The following is a 17,632-nucleotide window of genomic DNA, read 5'->3' on the forward strand; positions in this document are numbered from 1 at the left end:
AGAAGTGTAAAGGGCAGGCGGAAAAAGAAAGGAATTGGCAAAAATGAAAATAAAAACATAAATACGCATCTCTCTATTTAGACAACATCAGGTAACATCATCAACCTATGAAGGTTTTCTTATTCCATCATGAGCAAAGCACCAGCATTAGTGACATGGTTTTAAGTGGACCAGGTCTGTCCTGGTCTCAGACCCTGAAGTAAGAAAAAACTGATACTGAAAAGGGTCTCTATTGGACGCTAAATTCATGTCCTTCATTTTACAGGCAAAAACTATGACTGATTTCTCAACAACGACTCTAAAAACTCCTAGCGGAATCCATGTCGGAGATGCAGTCAACGTTTACATTTCACATTTATCTTGCTTTTACAGATGATGTGCTTCTGTATTTTTCCATCCAATACAAGAGGTCTGACGTGATCCGAGTCTGCTGTCTAGGTGGGTTCAGAATGTGGGTGGGCATTTATGATTGGGCACGATTGAGCGCTCCAGAGTAGGGAATGAGGGCAATGTGAGTTTCTTACAGTATTTGTTATTGGGTCACACAGGAATGCAGGCAGATGCAGATCCAGTCTTTGGTCTCTCCGAAGAGCGCAGAGAATTGTGGTCACATTAAGGCTATTTATATCCAAAGGAAAGTGTTTGAAAGAGGCACACAACTGTACAAATATTGACAGTGCCAAAACAAAGAAAATGTAGTGCTTACGTGTCAGGTGGGTGTGTGAGGGAAGGATGAAGTTGAGGACCTGAAACGAAAACATGCAGAAGGAGAAAGTGAAGACTTCGCTGAAGAGGCAAGAGATGACACATAGGAGATGAGGATGGAGGATATTCAGAAAGTTGTGGGGAGAAGAGGCGCATAATTGTTTACAGTCAGCAAATTACAGGGTTGTGAAGAGGATCACTACCCCTTTCATAAATATTAGAATTCTTTCATTCACATACTCATATTTTCAGAAGTGAAAAATTTTCAGTTTAACTTGTTCACGGCAAAATCTTTGTTGTTACTAATTTATTTGATACTGTTAGCCATCATTGGAGAAAATACATTTGGCTTGTTTTAGGTGCAAGTACATTTCTGTATTGTATGTTCACATGCAATAACAAATAATTCACAGAGAGGGACCCAAATACTCGTCGTTTAGCATGGGGTGTGAAGGGATGGATTTTAATTTACATGTTTTCAATCACATTCTAAATTATCTTTACAATGCCTTTTGGAAAGGATTCTAATTTTGCTTCTTTCGCCATGCCCCTTCTAGAGACCCCAAACTTTTGCATCCCACTTAACGCACTGATTAGTGTACAAATAGAAAAAGGGAAGTAAACACCTATCACACACTCTGGGGCTCATACACGCTGAATGTATGCACACATTGGCCAGTTCATGAACACAATTCAACAAGTAGTGTGTGCTTTTAAAAGCTTGGAGATGCATGTGATGTTTGCCCCTCTTGAATCCACAAACTGTTCCACTCCACCATCTTTCATAAGTAATCACTATATCAGTTGCATTATTAGCTCCTTATGAGTAGAGGTGCGAAATATTCGTGTCTATGTAAGTCAACATCATCAGTAAATCTTTTTCTGTTAAAAAGAATAAAAGATACACAATCACTAATATAAATTATTATTACATTAAGCATCTTTCAATAAAGTAAATAAATTGGTACTTGAGAATAAAAAAAGAAAAATAAATTTCAGATAAAAATAATTTGTCTTCTTCCCCTACGTGTTTGTTTAAAAAGGAATATCGGTACACTGCATGGATATACATCCTGAAGCTGTTGCAAGAATTTCAAAGTAGAGTTGCACTTTCTATGGCCAACTTTCTTTGACAATGGGCGCAAAGAAGTCAGTCTAGATTCTTTATCTAATTTCCAAAGTAAAACGTAGTGTGTGTTACTTTCCCTGGATTTACCATGACATGGACGTAATGGGACAACTCCAGACCATTTGCCCAGTTTAGGGAAGGCAAACCGATAGTGTATTGTGTTCAAAAGAAAATATGCCAACATACATCTATGTTCGGTACTGGCCGGTCAAATAGAACTGTAAACCACCAGAGGTTAAAAGAATCGAATGGTTAGTTAACATGCGTCACTTTAGCTGCTGCCAAGCGTGAACGTTTATCAGCAAATGAGCGCCTGTAACCCGGACTAATCTTTTTCTTGGCATCGAGGTAGTTTCAGGTAAGATAAAAATCTCAGGCTTTCTAATATCCCACACAAGTTCACTAACTAGGTTAGCCAGAAAATATGTTGCAGGTAGTCAAGTCACTGAGTATGAGTCAATTAAATGAAACTTCTAGTTTGAACCAAACAGAATGTCACAACAAATGAGAATGAGAAAATAAAAAAACACAGTTAAATAACTGAGACCTAATTCTCTATCGCATTTGACCAACTAGTCGGGACAGTCTTTACTCTTTTCAAGAAGTAATTTACCCCTTTTTTAAAGATTCCCACGATCTACATAACTGCAAACCTGTGCTACACAGCTCATCTGAGGAATACTCTTAGCTTTATTTAAGGTACACATTTCTTCTAATGGTTTATTAACCATCTGGCTCGAATCTGAATATCGATGCGACAGAACTATTTACTTGCGATCTCACTGGAACTCCTAGTTAGTTCCAGGTCTTGTTTTAGTTAATCTGTACATCCAGGTAGGAAAATGTGTATGTTTAAGTGGGCGTACTAAGAATGGAAGGAGAACGTGATTTGAAGTGCTGCTTGACACAGGACATATAAAAGTATTGCTCAAATGTGTTTTTAGGTCTCATTCGACCACAAAATTAGCAAAGGTATCTAACAGTTCTAGAGGGCCACTGGTGGCCCTGGACATTAATTCAGCGCCATCTGAAGAAAAATATTCGTTTATTAGCCAAGAAAACCATAAACACACAGATCAGAAGATATAAATAAGTAAAATCAGAAATAAGGTTATCAGTCCTATAAATCAGGCCAGCGCATGCAGAATGGTGCATGAAATGCAGCCATACAGTTCTTTGTTCTTGTTGCTTGCCGGCAGGCTAGGCAGCATTTAGACCTATATAGCACCCCATGGCAAAAAGCAGCTTGGCCTTTACAATATAGGAGATTGTGCAAGGGGAAACAATTTAACCGCTTCTAATGTCACCAGAGTATACAGGACAACTGATACAGTGCAATTATGCAGACATTTTTTCTCCTTTGGACTACACCCGATAATACAGGATTTACTGAGCCTACAGTAGACCAACTTAGCATAAAATGCAGAAGTGCTAACATTGATATATAAAGCTGGCAGACATCCTAAGCAGTGTACACATTTATGCAAAAGGTGTTAATGTTTGGCCAAGAGGGCAGATAGGGGAATGTCAAACTGGTGCTCGATCTGGCTAGATAGAAAACAGTGAAAAATCGTGGTCACTAGCAGCCCTCCAGGTATAGGTACTTGCAAGGGTTGTTGACAAAAAAGCCTTCCCAGCCATTCATCTACCCCACCTGTGTTCGTGCACCAACCTTGGCAAGTGATTTAAAAATGTTCAGGAACTGTATCAGTATAATATTCAGCATTGTGTTCTTTGGATCCAATGACTCCATCAGTGCCGATCTACAGGACCTGATCCTTATGCTATTGAAGTCTTTTTTCAGTAAATCTCTTCACAGAATGCCAGGGCAAATGTATATGGCATGCAGCAAGGTTTTGTCTGCCTGATGACATTGGCGGCATTTCTTATCCCCTCTTTGATTGTCTTCCCTCCATTTTGGAAGAAAGTCTAAGGTTGGAATATCACTGAGTCTTAGTGTCAATAAACTCTGTTTTATCTTCCAGTGATAGGTGGTTTCCAGGAAGGGCGACTCTCTTTGGACAGCATAAAATTTCAGCACCGACTGCCCATGTGACTGCTCGGACACCTTTTGTTTACTGCTCTTCTGAAGGCTTGATCGTATATAATGGTGTTCTATAGGTCTTCCAACTCGAGTATCTCAATACTTTTTTCAAGATATTTTTGTATTTGATGTTCCCCCTTTGTAGATTTATTTTGGACCACAATAAATTAAACAGTGCGCCCCCTCGGCAGCTGACCGTACTTTATGGCTGCACTTAATATATGCTGCGGACCTGGCGAATGTCTGCTTCGTCAATGAAAGCTCCAACCTCACTTGGACAGGTGATGCCCATTTGGGTAGCCAAAAAACAATTATTTACATGATTTTATCCTGATTTTATCAAGGACATTGGCCTCAGCACCTATCATTATTTCCGATCCATAGGAAAGAGCAGGTAACAGTTTGGCCTTTATTACTGCTACCAATGGCTTCAGATTATGGCCCCAAACGGATCTTGCAAATGTTGTAAAGGCATGATTAAGTGGCTGCGCATTTCCCTTGATCACCTCTCTTTGTGGTGCAAAACTAGGTATTGCATCTATTTTGACTCCTAAATATACATAAGCCCTTGCTCCATCAATTGTGTTTCCCCTGAGATGGCACTTGTGTTGATTTAAAATACAACAATTCAATGAGATCACTTTTGTTTTTTTGTGATTTATTTCCAGGTCATTATTTTCTGCGTATGCTCCGAGGGGCTAACCTCCTTATCTAATAGTTGATGTCCCAGTAGTGGTGTGGGCCTATTTTTAGAACTGTTTGTTACTGGCACCAATTCAATCAACCTGGGATTATATCCCTGGATGGTCTATGCCTCATGTTCTTTGCCTTCATGTTATGGGGGTAGTGAAGCATTTAAGGAACCTGTGTGGCTAATGCAGACTTTATTCCTCCCCTTGCTTGCCCGCTTCTGCTCCCTTTTTGTCATTTGGGGTGGTCCAGGGGCTTCATCCTGGTTTGAACTCAGCATGTGCGTAGTTTCCCTGTGGGCATTTGGATCTCGTCTTTGCCTAATAGGAGTTTCCTTCTTGCCCGCTTTTGCATCCATACCCTGTGGATAATCAATTCTTTCAGGCTGTTTATCGTGTTCTCCAAGTTCGGGCAAAAGGCTACTATTGGATTGCCCACTCAATGTTGGGATTGGAGATGTCTTGGCCCAGGCGCCCCCCGCGATGAGGATTTTTTTAACCTCCCCTAGAATTCCTTCCATGATTGCTGGCAACTGTGCTAATCTGTCAACCACCTCCTTATACGAATATTTAGTGAAGTCATTAAGGTGGTTTGATTGTACCCAAGTAAATAGGGAATTTAGCTTTTCAAGTTTTTCATCAATCCCAGAGACGAAGGTTGCTATGTATTTAGTAAATCCACCTGAATGTCTATTTTATTTGCATGGTGCCTGAGGGCCATAACTGTTGTTTGCAAAGAATTCAGTAATTGCCACCCACATGTTGGTGTGGTTACTCATGGGTTGAGGGTCCCTGTTGCGTTAATCTATCTGCCCTGCTTGGTTTGTCCCCCCCCTTGGTTCTTCAAGGATCCTTTTTGGTGTCATCCAACAAATACGGGGGATCATGCTCTTCTATATCATTGACCTTGAATTTTGGAAAAGAAAAAAGACTGCGCTGGGAACTCTTCAGCACATCTGAAGTATCATAGCCAGTCCTATACTGTTGAGCATCATCTATTGTGGGGATGTACTAAGACCAAGCCTGTCCTTCTTGTACTGCATTGTCTCGTCCCTTGTCTTGAGTGTCGCCCTTGAAGGGCCAATCACATGATTGTGTTTTTGTTTTTATATCAGTATCATTGGCGACCGGGGGACACTGGTAGGTGTCTCCCCTTTTGCTTCCTTACTCCCAGGTACCTTCGTGCTCCTAGCTTCACTTGATGCACTTGATACAGTCCTTCCTTTCTCCTGACGCTCTAGAAAAGTGTTGCGCGGGTGTGCAGGCAATAGGCAAACTGGTAACTGGATCATTAACTAGTATGGGGGTATGAGCAGGCCAATGGTGCTGCCACACCTTTCCTGTTTATCCCTTCCTCCAGCCCCCTGCATGCTGTATGGGGGAAGGGTTCAATCCCTACATTGATGAATTTAAACTGAAATTATGAAGGTCACTCAAAGTCTCAAAAACGTCTTGACTGCTTAAGGGGGGGGCCTAACCTGAGCACAAGCCACACGCAGTCCTAGCTGGGTCACTTCCATGATATAGGGCCCTACCCACCAGCCACGCAACTAAACTTGAACCCCCTTCAAGCTACATTCTGGCTATGGTAGCCGCTTCCTCTGCACGATTTAAACAGTGATGGTGGTGCCAAATGCATTTTTCTAGAAGCAGTTAAATAAATAAATAAACTTAAGAAGCAGCCAACACCGCAGTGGTTCTGACGGTCGTTACTTGACCATTGCTGTTGCCTGCACTCCTTTGCTGTGGCTTCTAGTGTGGCTGCTTCCTCTCAACGGCCTCTTGACGGCCTTTTGATTGGGGTTTACCTTCTCCTGTCCGGTCACCACTGGCACTAGTGAAATAAGGGTTTCAAGAAGGTAGAGGTGGTTGGAGATGTAGCCAATAAAAAGTGGGGTGACGCTCCAACCCCATGGTCCCCTTGGACCTGGCACCAGGTGATCCCCCAAGAGCTGTCGGTCCAGACCGCAACTGCGAGACCTCCACTGACGACAACTCCTCACAACACGTAGCACATATCACGTTCACTAACTGGAAGCACCATCTACCGATAGTAATATAGGATAAATCTACAACCATCATTAGGCATATTCTGTCCCTTTTCAAGCAGGTGAGATTCAATAACATCAATATAGATGTTAAATAAATCGGGCATGAAACACACCCCTGTGACTCCCCTTCGTTTAGTAAACAAATTTAATCTGAGAAACACGTGACAATTGGGTAGAATCAAACTCTTGCAGATACATTAGAAGAAAATTGGTGCAAAACAAATAACTATAGGTTCTCTATGCCCATTGTTAACATTGTTGTTCAGAGCGGACTATGGGGCACACAGTCACACAAGCTGGACAGATCTATGGAGGCCTGAGTGAGTATGCCTTCTATGGAAAAGGTACATTTACCAAACAATAAGAGGAGGATTAATGCATGTTCTATAGTGCCCAACCATTTTTTAAAAATAATTTTGACAATTCATTTGTACCTTCCTCCCAAGATTCAAGTCTAGCCACACAATTTTTTACCATAGAGTTTACCTGGAATAATGGTTGGTAATGTTTTGTGTCATCTTTATTGCCCTTTTTACAGATTGGGACAATAATTTACTCAAACTATGCTCTGGAAGGTCCTTATTTAGCCATTGAGTTAATACATTTGTCAATAGTGGTGACCAAAGTTCAATGTTTTATTCAAAAAAGTCCAATGGGACCCTGTCAGGACCGGGGGTCTTGCCATTGTGGCTATTACAAGAGCTAAATGAACTTCACCAATATCAAAGTTCAGTGGTTTTATACAAGTGATCTTGGTATATCAAAAGAGATGAGTTCTAAAGCTTTTCATGCTTGTTGGTGGGTATTTTTTTTCAAAGTGTTCGACCGAACTAGCAGATATAATAATAATGTCAAAATTAGGGGACAAATAGTCATTAAAATAACACTAACTGACCACCTTGCAAAACAGGGTATTATCTCTGCTCCAAGTGGCCTTTAACTAAGAATCTTTGGTACATTTTGTTACCTCTGTTTTTCTCTTTTCAAGGGCAAGTTTATAATTGTATCTCACACTACATACTTGGTCTCTGGGAGATCTAGTGAGAGCTACCCTTACGTTCTTATTTTAATCAGTGTAGGAGTGATCGAACCAGCTCAAAGGTAAGCCCCTTTAAAGTGGGTATTCAAAGTTAACAAACCGTTTACGGATTTTGTGATGACATTAAATGCACTTTGGACCTCGAAGGCTTCTTTAGATGTTAAGCAAATTAAAAATTGACTGGTATTAAAAAGTCAATCTTTTTAATAAGGATTTATTGACAATACTAGACCAGCAAATTAATATTCTCATCATTTCGATCAAAAGTCAAGTCAGTTGGGTAAACATATCTGATTCACAAAGGTAAACTAAGACTTAGTGTAAGCTTACAATTTGTTATGCTATTCACAAAATAATTTTATGATTTTATGAGTAGTATCTTTATGACTGCGGAGTCTCTGCACTTGTGGCAGAGACTCTGTGCATCACAAGCTAAGGTAGGCCTATCTTTTTATGTGCAGAATCTCTGCCACGAGTACGGAGACTCAGATGTCTAAAATGTGTAACATTTGTTAGTGAATAGCAAATAATTTGTAAACTTACTCTAAAATGTAAGTTTACCTTTGTGAATGAGGCACATACTGTATTTTCAAAGAAACAAATTGTAGACAGGGGATTATGATCACTGAGACAGTTGGGTACAGTATTAAACTTGTATGCAAAAGGGCTCAAAACAGCATACAAGGTTGTTTGACCTGGTATCCTTAGTGTAGTTTCCCCTAACATTTTTACCTCAGACCTCCTGTTCTGCTGACCTCATTTTTGCTAGCTTCAAGACTCTGGGCTCTTTACCAAGGCTAACCAGTGCTAAAGTGCATGTACTTGGCTTATCCACAATTGGCATTTTTAATTTGCTTATAAGTACCCAGGAAAGTGCACCACATGTGCCCAGGGACTGTAAATTAAATGGCATTAGTGGTCCTGCAGCACAAAATGCACCACCCACTTCAGTAGCCTTTCAAAAATTTCTCAGGCCTGCAATTGAAGAGTCTGTGTATGCTGTTTAAAACTGCTATGTTGACCTGGCAAGTTAAGCTTCTTGCCAGGCCCAAACCATCCTTTTTAATCCATATAAGTCACCCTAAGGTAAGTCCTAGATAGCCGAAGGGCAGGGTGCAGTGTACTTAAAAAGCAGGTCATGTAACTCTTAAGTTTTACATGTCTTGGTAGTGAAACGCTCTACTACTATGCTATCTCTCCCATAGGATAACATTGGGCTTACCTCATTGCATTTTATAAGTGTAATTTACAATTGAGAAGAGATGGGACCCTCAAGTTTGTGTGTCTCTTGAATCACAATTTAAAATCACAACTTATGGTGAAGTCAGGTTTTAAATTGTAATTCTCAAAATGTCACTTTTATAAAGTTGGAATTTTCTTACCTTAACCATCTGGTACCCTCTGCCTGTCTCTGAATACACGTGTGGGTGGGTAAATGCTGGGCTCATGTGCATTCCCTCCAGGCAACAACACACAAAGGGAACGTAGGTGTGGCTGATGGGGGAGAGAAGCTCACACTTACACCTGAATGGGATTTGTCCTATCCCACCCAAGGGGCTGCATAACCCCCTGTAGTGAGTCTGGAGTTGGGGCAGGAAGGACAGTGACTCTGTGTGCTTCAAAGGCTTCCCTTTGAAGTTTCCACCATTTCAAAGGCAGCACTGGGTATAAGAACTGGACCTCAGACCCCACCAACTCAGTACACTTCTGGACCTGTGGATATTCTGCCAGGAAGAAGGTCTGCCATGCTGCTGAAAGGACTGTCACTCTGCTGGACACTGCTGAACTCCTGTGCTGCTGTGCTGACCTGCTATCCTCCTTGCCTGGTAGTGGGAAGGACTGGACCTGAATCTCCCCAACCCAGAACTAAATTGACTCCAAGGGCTTGCTGGCTTGCCTCCTGTTCTTGTGAGGTCTCAGGGACATCAAAGAATTCTCTTCATGCTGCCACAGTACCTGGACAATGTGTGCTGCAAGGCTTGCCTTGCCAAGTGGTGCCACTCCAGCACTGAGCCCTTGGAAGTGGGTATAAAGTGCTGCAACTGCCAGAACCTGTACCTTGACATCATTGCATTGATCGGAACAGTTGCTTCTCCAATTAAGCCAATGCTTGAGGACATTGCATCGTGGTCTACACCGGTGCATCACCCCTGTTGCAGGGATCGGGAGCACCACGTTGCTTCTGCATCACCTCCATTCCTGCTGCATCTCTGACTTTGCGCGGCTCAGAGCCTACGCATTCCCACATGCATGGGATCAACAGCAATGCATCGCATCATTTGCTCCTCGCATTTTGTTTTTGACATCAGCGCAACTCCAAACCAAGGTACTGTTTTCAGCAGGCCAAGGCTGGTCTCTGTATCTTACCTGTGCTCCATCACGGTCAGTATAACTTTTCAGGCCTGGCTGGTGCTTTATGCTTCTAAGCACTATGACAAAGATTATTCTTTACAAAATGTATATCTCGAGTTCTACTAATTGGATTCTTACCCTTTTGGTCTTGTTTTATTCATTAAATTAAGCTCCATTACTCTAAGCAGGTGTGGTATCGTTTTGTGTGGTGTTTTCACTGTGTTATTGTTTGAATTGTGTTGCACAAATACATTACACATTGCCTCTTAAATTAAGCCTGAGTGATCTGTGTTAAGCTACCAGGGGGTGAGCAGAGGCCAGTTTAGGAACTTTTGCTGACTTACCCTGACTAGGATTGTGGTTTCTGCTTGGATAGAGTGCATACCTCTACCTATCAGAAACCCAATTTCTAACAAAGAGAATAATATCTATGGTACTGGGGTGTCCACTGCAGACAAACATAGATGGAAATGGAATAGCATCAAATGATGGACAAACATCATATGCATATACATTTCTATTCAAAAGCAGAATATGTAGTGTTGCCTCATATTCATCATGAAAAAATGTGGTAAATTGACTCCAGTATATTCAGTCAACCTATAACCATCCTTTGGTGATAAATAACAATTACAGGTATTAAAATAACCAGCTCAGATTATACCACAAAGGCGATGACTCTTTCCTAGTAATGACTAAAGGGAAGATTTAAGCGCTTTACTCATATTAGCGCTATGTATATTAAACAAGTTGTTTATCACAACCATATCTGGACCTTCAGACGGTACCAACCGTAGAAACTGGCAGTAAAATGACATAAACTGTGAGCACAGTATCTTCCAGGAAATCTAGTAGACAGTAATATTGCAAGCCCCTATTACATCTCTCTGCTTTAGACGGCAGAGCACTGGAGCAAAAAAGAGTAGCTGTTCAGGTGGAAAGAAATAGAGGTTTAAGATTCCTGCAGATATATAACAATAAAAATATTTATGTAGGAAATCCAGTCGATGTTATTTAATTTTGTTTTATTTCCTGCCACATTCAGTGAAAGTAGAATAATATGATTAAGTGTTGATTGAACACATAGTAATTTAAAAGGGCCGCTTTCCTACACTGGGGTTCTAGTTGATGAAATGGTCACAGGAATTAGTAGAGGGATGAGTTCCACATCAGATTTTGTCTCGGAAATAGCTAATGCATGGTGGTGCTCAGGGAGTCAATCAATATTAGTGACATCCAAAAGAGGAAAAAAAAATATTGAGAATTGTAGCGGGAAAATGATTCACAGAAACCGCACTATAAACCTTGGGCTGAGTGCATTTTATATTACAGGGTTATTAAAAATAGCCCAGTGGTATCATTTCAATCTCAGCATCACACAGCCTTTGTTCAATTGGTTTATCCAAGAGAGCACCCACAAATGTATTCTGTGCATCCCTTTTCCAGAACAGCTATCGTAACGGATACCAATTGATTGGTTTCTTAATAGTATGGAACTTCATTCTAATTCAAAGTCTAGTTTCTGTTACTTTTTTTCTTTTTTTGTGAGGCTGAAGGGCAAAATTTATCAGTAGCAGCTAACATAATTATTTTGCTTTCTTTCATCATATCCTATTTGCTTGAGTTTAATGGCAGAGTTAGTTGTAACATTAATTCCCGAATTACTTACCAATTACTTACTGATAATTTTCATTATTTTTAGTCCTATTTGCCATATCCCAGTCATTAATTGTGAGGGGAATCTACAGAAAATACTGTAAAGAAAAGACCCCTTTACTTTTCTTGAATACCTAAATGTGTCTGACGTTTACTGCATCCTTCTGACATACCAAGCCTAGATAAAGGTCAATGTTAGACCTGGCATCCTTAGGGTGGTCTTACCCCAGACTTTACCCCTTTTTTCCCTCCTGTTCGTTGCTGCATCTTTTTGTTGACCTTAGGACTCTGAGCACTTTATCACTGCTAACTAGTGCTTTTCCCCTAAACATGGCAACACTGGTGTGTCCACAAATGACATATTGAATTTACATTTAAGTCCCTTATAAAGTGATATACTATATACCCACGACCTGTAAATTAAATGCTACTAGTGGGCCTGCAGCACTGATTCTGCCACCCACACAAGTAGCTCTGTAAACCTGTCACAGGCCTGCCACTTCAGAGTCTGTGTGTGCAATCTCACTGCCACCCTGATTTGGCATTTAAAACCTCTTACCAAGCCTTAAAATCCTCTTTTTTTTACATAAGTCACCCTTAAAGTAGGCCCAAGGTAGCCCGTAGGACACGGTGCCATGTAAGCAATAGGCTGGATGTGTACTTTGAAGTTTTTCATGTCCTCGTAATGAAAAACTCCCCAGATCATTTTACATTACTGTGAGACCTGTTCCTCTCATAGGATAGGGAATTCCTTAAAATACTTTTAAACTTGAATTCCTGATCTGAGAGGAGTAGTTGGATCATGTTTAGTATCACTGAAATGTTCATGATAAATCCTCTTTACTGGTAAAGATGTATTTATCAATACTATTTTAGAAATGCCATTTTTAGAAAGTGAGCATTTCTCTGCTCTCACTGCCATGTTTCTACAGCCTGTCTCCAAGACACATTTGAACTGGGCTGGATGACAGCTACAATTGTGTATTCCCTCCAGACACCCACAACATAGGATGCTCTACTGCATCTGCATCCATCTGCATAATGGTATGTCCTCCTGGGGAGGAAGTTGGGAAGGGCTCACACTTACACTTTACTGGGTAGTGACTAGAGTCTACACAAAGGGGCTGATTATCTCCCACTGATAGTCTGGAGCTGGGGTTGAGCTGAAATGGGGACAAGTGCACTTCACAAAAACCTTTTTAAGTCATCCCCAACACCAAAGGCAATTTCTAGTATAAGTACATGGTCTCTGATCCACTTCAATCAGTGCAGTTCTGGACTGAAGGAAACTCTCCTGGAGTAAAGACTGCTCTGTGCCAGGGTTGCCACTCTGCCAGACTTGACTGTTACCAGGATCTGCTGCTGTGCCCTGCTGTGCTGCCCTGCTGCCTGCTGATCTCTGCCCTGCGCCCTGAGGACTGAAAACCACCTCCAAAGTGTCTCCAAGGACTTGCTGACTTGCCTCTTGTTCTCCCCCGAGGGAACTCAGTGATATCAAAGACTTTGTGTTTCCAATCCTGCAACCAGGATTAGTGCTTCAAACTGCAGGAGCATTGCAGGCCAAAGTCCTGAAGCGAGTTTGGTGCTCCTGTCCAAGTCTCTCACACCTCAAGACCACCTTGAGTCTGCCGTGCTTGTGCCCACCTGCATGCCGGAGTAGCACTCCCATTTCTCCCAGCACCAGGAAAGGGACACCTTCCATCTGAGCCAAGCGTCTGTGAGCAGCACTTCCGGCTATGGGTAGAGCCGAGCCCTTTGGTTGCCCTGACTAGTCCTGAACATGGCACAGGCCCCAAACAAAAGCTCTTTGGGGACAGACACCACTGTGACTCATCCCTTTGTGACGCGAGTCCCGTATGCACGGCCCGCTGGCATCAATAGAATCGGGATCAGACGTGCCTTCACGGTGTGACACCGCACCTTACCTAGCTGCCCTGATCAGACCCGGGCAGTCCCGATGCTTCAACCCTGCACACCTCACAGTGAAGTATAGAGCTCCAATTGTTTGCTTACCAGACCAGACCCAAGAGGTCCCAACGCTTCTTCCATGCGCTCCTCGCAGTGAAGTACAACTCTCAATTTATTTCTATTTGGACCTGACCCAAGTGGTCCTGAAGCTTCCTCCCCGCACTTCCCATATTTGGGCAGAGTGGAACTTTACTGTATTACCTCTAATAAGTGTGCAGTTAATTCCTAATGCACTACTTCTGTATTTATTAACTAAGCAATTCCTCATATATTATTGATTGGATTTTTGTCACGTTGATCCTATTTTTCAATAGATAAACATTGTCTATTTTCTAATACCGTGTGGAGTCTTTTGTGGTGTCTTCAGTGTGATATTTGCATGTGAATTGCGCTAATAGTTTACACATTGCCTTCTAAGTTAAGCCTGCCTCCTCTGCGCCAAGCTATGAGAGGGTGACTGCAAGTTGAATTATGTTGTGTGTTTGACTTATCCTGCCTAGGATTGTGGTCCCTACTTGGACAGAGTGCATACCTATATCAACTGGAGACCCAATTTCTAGCAGCCATCACCTAACAGCTGGGTGGGAGGGTCTTATTAACAGAGACGAGGATGAGTAGGACTAGAAGTAAAAAGATTAGCAGTAAGTAATCAGGACATATCCTCCTTATTCCTCACCTCAATCATTACTTGTGAGGAACTCAAAAGCAATCACATTTAATTTGAAAAGCCTTCCAGTGCCAAGCATATGAATTAGAAGAGTATGGCTTACAATAAATTTGAATCACCTTTGCTAAATGAGGGGGTAGCCGTTTGTTCTTAAAATTCCTCCTTTCAAATTCAAAACTGACTATGTCAACCTTTCTGTAACTGGGAACACCAATGGTCATAGATGAGGCTAAGAGGGGCAGAGAAAATAGAATTCTCCCATGAGGAGACAGAGATAGGAATTTTAGGAAACAAACCCATGACCTCCAACATCTGAAAGGTACCACCAGTATTATAACTCTGCTTCCTCTGCAACCTGATGAACAACTTGGGAATCAAGGCAAATGGAAGGAAAATATACCGGAGCTCCTGTGACAACTCCACCAGAAAAGCATGCACACCACTTGCCCCATAGTGAAGGACTCCTTAAGCAAAACAGGGGAACTTGAGCATTCTCCTTGCGTGCAAGAGCTCAATGTATGGGTTTCTAAACTTTCCCCATATCCCTTGGAACATCGTCAATGACAGGGCAAGAGTCTGGTGAGATATATAGATTTCCACCTCAATTAATCTGCTTGAATGTTGGCCAAAACCCTTAAAAGAACAACTTTCAGGTAATGCTGTGCCAAAAGGTGCAGCCATTGGCCCACATTCCTATTTGTGCTAAAGGTGCCGAAGATAGACCTCTCTGGTGATTCATTTATGATATTGTTTACCTTATTAATGCATGATGATTCAAATCGTGAGTCTAGAAGTTTCTGAACAATTTTAAAACTGTTCTCAACTCCTTCCAGCTAGAAGAGTAATGAGACTCCAAGAAACACTAGCAATCCGGAATCCACAATTCTTTTCTGAAATATTCCCACCCAGGGAACTGGCACATGTGTTTATGATGATCCGAGGGTTGACATGCAAAGGAAGACCTCCTAGACATTTCACCAGATTCAAATATCAAAGAACGGTTGCCTTGATTCATGAAGACTAAGGAATCAGAGCTTCAAAGTCCTCTTACATTGGAACCCGAAACCATTGCATGAGACTTAAAGGCTGACAATGTTGAAACCCCACGGAACAGTTAATATGCATGAGAGAATATGAACCTGGATGCAGGGCCACAGCATATCAGGGGCATGACGAAGCTGCAAAATGAAATTCAACAAATGGATTTTTGTTGCTATAGGATTGTGCAGAAAAAACGTATCTACATCCACCCTGAAGCTTGCTCTCATTAGCATTAGATCAAAAGAAGCAATCTTCCTACACTGAGAAATGCTGAAAAGAAACCTATGATTCTTTAGATACTAACAGAGCACTTTGAGAAAGTACTTTATAGTTAAGATATCTCTTTCATGAAGAATCTGTAGGCAGACAGGAGACCAAAGAGAAGTACCTGGGACTGGATGTGTTTCTCCTGGCTACAAAAATCTGGTAATGTTGATGCCGCCACACAATTGGAATGAAAAGGTAGACATCCCATGAGTCTATGGTGCTCAGGATATCTTCAGTGGTAAGAATGGAATTAATCTCTGAATGGTTTCCATTTAGAAATGAATTATATTAAACCTCTTGTTGACCTCCTCCGGATTGATCCCCATTCTACATCCCCAACAGATTTGGTACCAGGAAGATAATTCAGTATACGCATTTGCCTCATGCTTTGCAATAAGCCAGATGCCCGAAAAACCTCTGAAACAAATGGCAAGAATTATGAAGAAAATATCTATCTTTCTAAAAGCTGCACACCCTTGGAGGATCATTTTTATCTACCAAACTCCCACAATGAGTACTCCCCTCTCCCCATGCCCAGCACAGGAGAAGCGCTGCAAGCCCTGATCTCCCTCAAGCCCAGAAGGGACCTCTATACTCTTGAAGTCCTTGTCTCAGTCTGAAACAGGAAAAGACACCAGAATGCTGGAAAATTCAGCGTCTTCATGGCAGCAAGAAAGGGTGAGTAGGGTTTTTATTCACAGCATTTCATGGAATTTCGGAATTTTCTATCTCAGTGTGAGGTGGCATTCACCTTACAAGTAATTGGTAGAGTGAGGATGAGTGCCGATAAAGGATGTAGTGAGACATTAATGCTTAATGTCCTATTTGTATTTCTTTATTTACTAACCAAGCACACGGTAGGACCCAATACATGTTTAAATATAGCAAGTGAAATGACATCAGCAATCAAAATCTGAAGCAGAACAATCGTTCTCATGTAGTTTCATCTCAAAAACCTTTCATGGAAAACATGCAAAGTCGCCATTGAATATGTATAACTGAGCGACATAGAAATAATTCAGGACTTTACCATTTTTTTGAAACCTATAGCTGCGCCATTACGTATTAGTGGAACAAGTGCTGACCATATTTTGAAAACAAGGGGTGTTCTTCGTAAAACATTTTTTATTCTAAGCTTCCTGCTTCACGATAATACTGAAAGTGTTCACAAAATAAATACTGAATATAAACTTGAAGATACATTGCATAATAGCATGACACTTGGTGCACAATGCTTAAAAATCCGTTTTTTTACATTTTATTGGACAATTTTTGGCTTAACTCGAATAGATAAGAATGCAACATGGAAGTATAACATTAGTACCGATGCATTAGAGGGATATGCTATTGCAAACCTGTGATGCACAAAATCACAGGGGTTGCAATCACACAATCCTTAATTGCGACGTACAAAAGGAACATTACAAGCTGCAAATATACTGCTGCCTCACAATGAATACATTGTTCCTCATTGCAATTCGGAGGAAAACGTGTATGAAAGGTGTGTCCCTCACTCTGTACGGATCACAGTGGCAATGTCTGAGGACTGATTCAGAAACATGAAGGCGACTGCACCAGCTCTTGAGAGACTGTCTAGGGCCGTTAAAGACCAAGCCAGGCCCCTTAGTGCCATGGCATACCCCAATGCCTCCCTTCTGAAACGTGCTGAAGCGTCAGTGCTAAGCGCAGCTGCAAGAACTGTGGGTTTAGGCTCTGCAATGCCCGGAGCTACATGCCAATTAGCATGTCAACCCACCTTTTCCCTGCTTAAGGAAAGTGAGTGAGAACGAATGTCAGTCAGAATGAGCGAGAGCAGTTGCTTAAATTGTGCTTATTGTTTCCGGTGCAGAGCACCGGCACTTATTTTTTAGGGCCGGCGCTTATTCTTCCGCCTTAAGCATTTGCTACGAGCAAAAGACAAATGGGAAAGACGGAGGAAGAGAAAAATCAAAGAGCGCCACAAAGGTAGAAAGCAGAAAGCTGCCAGAGTGAGCTGAAGGGGAAAGGAGTGGTTTTAAATGGAT

This window comes from Pleurodeles waltl, chromosome 8, assembly GCF_031143425.1.
Source record: "Pleurodeles waltl isolate 20211129_DDA chromosome 8, aPleWal1.hap1.20221129, whole genome shotgun sequence".
Taxonomy (NCBI): domain Eukaryota; kingdom Metazoa; phylum Chordata; class Amphibia; order Caudata; family Salamandridae; genus Pleurodeles; species Pleurodeles waltl.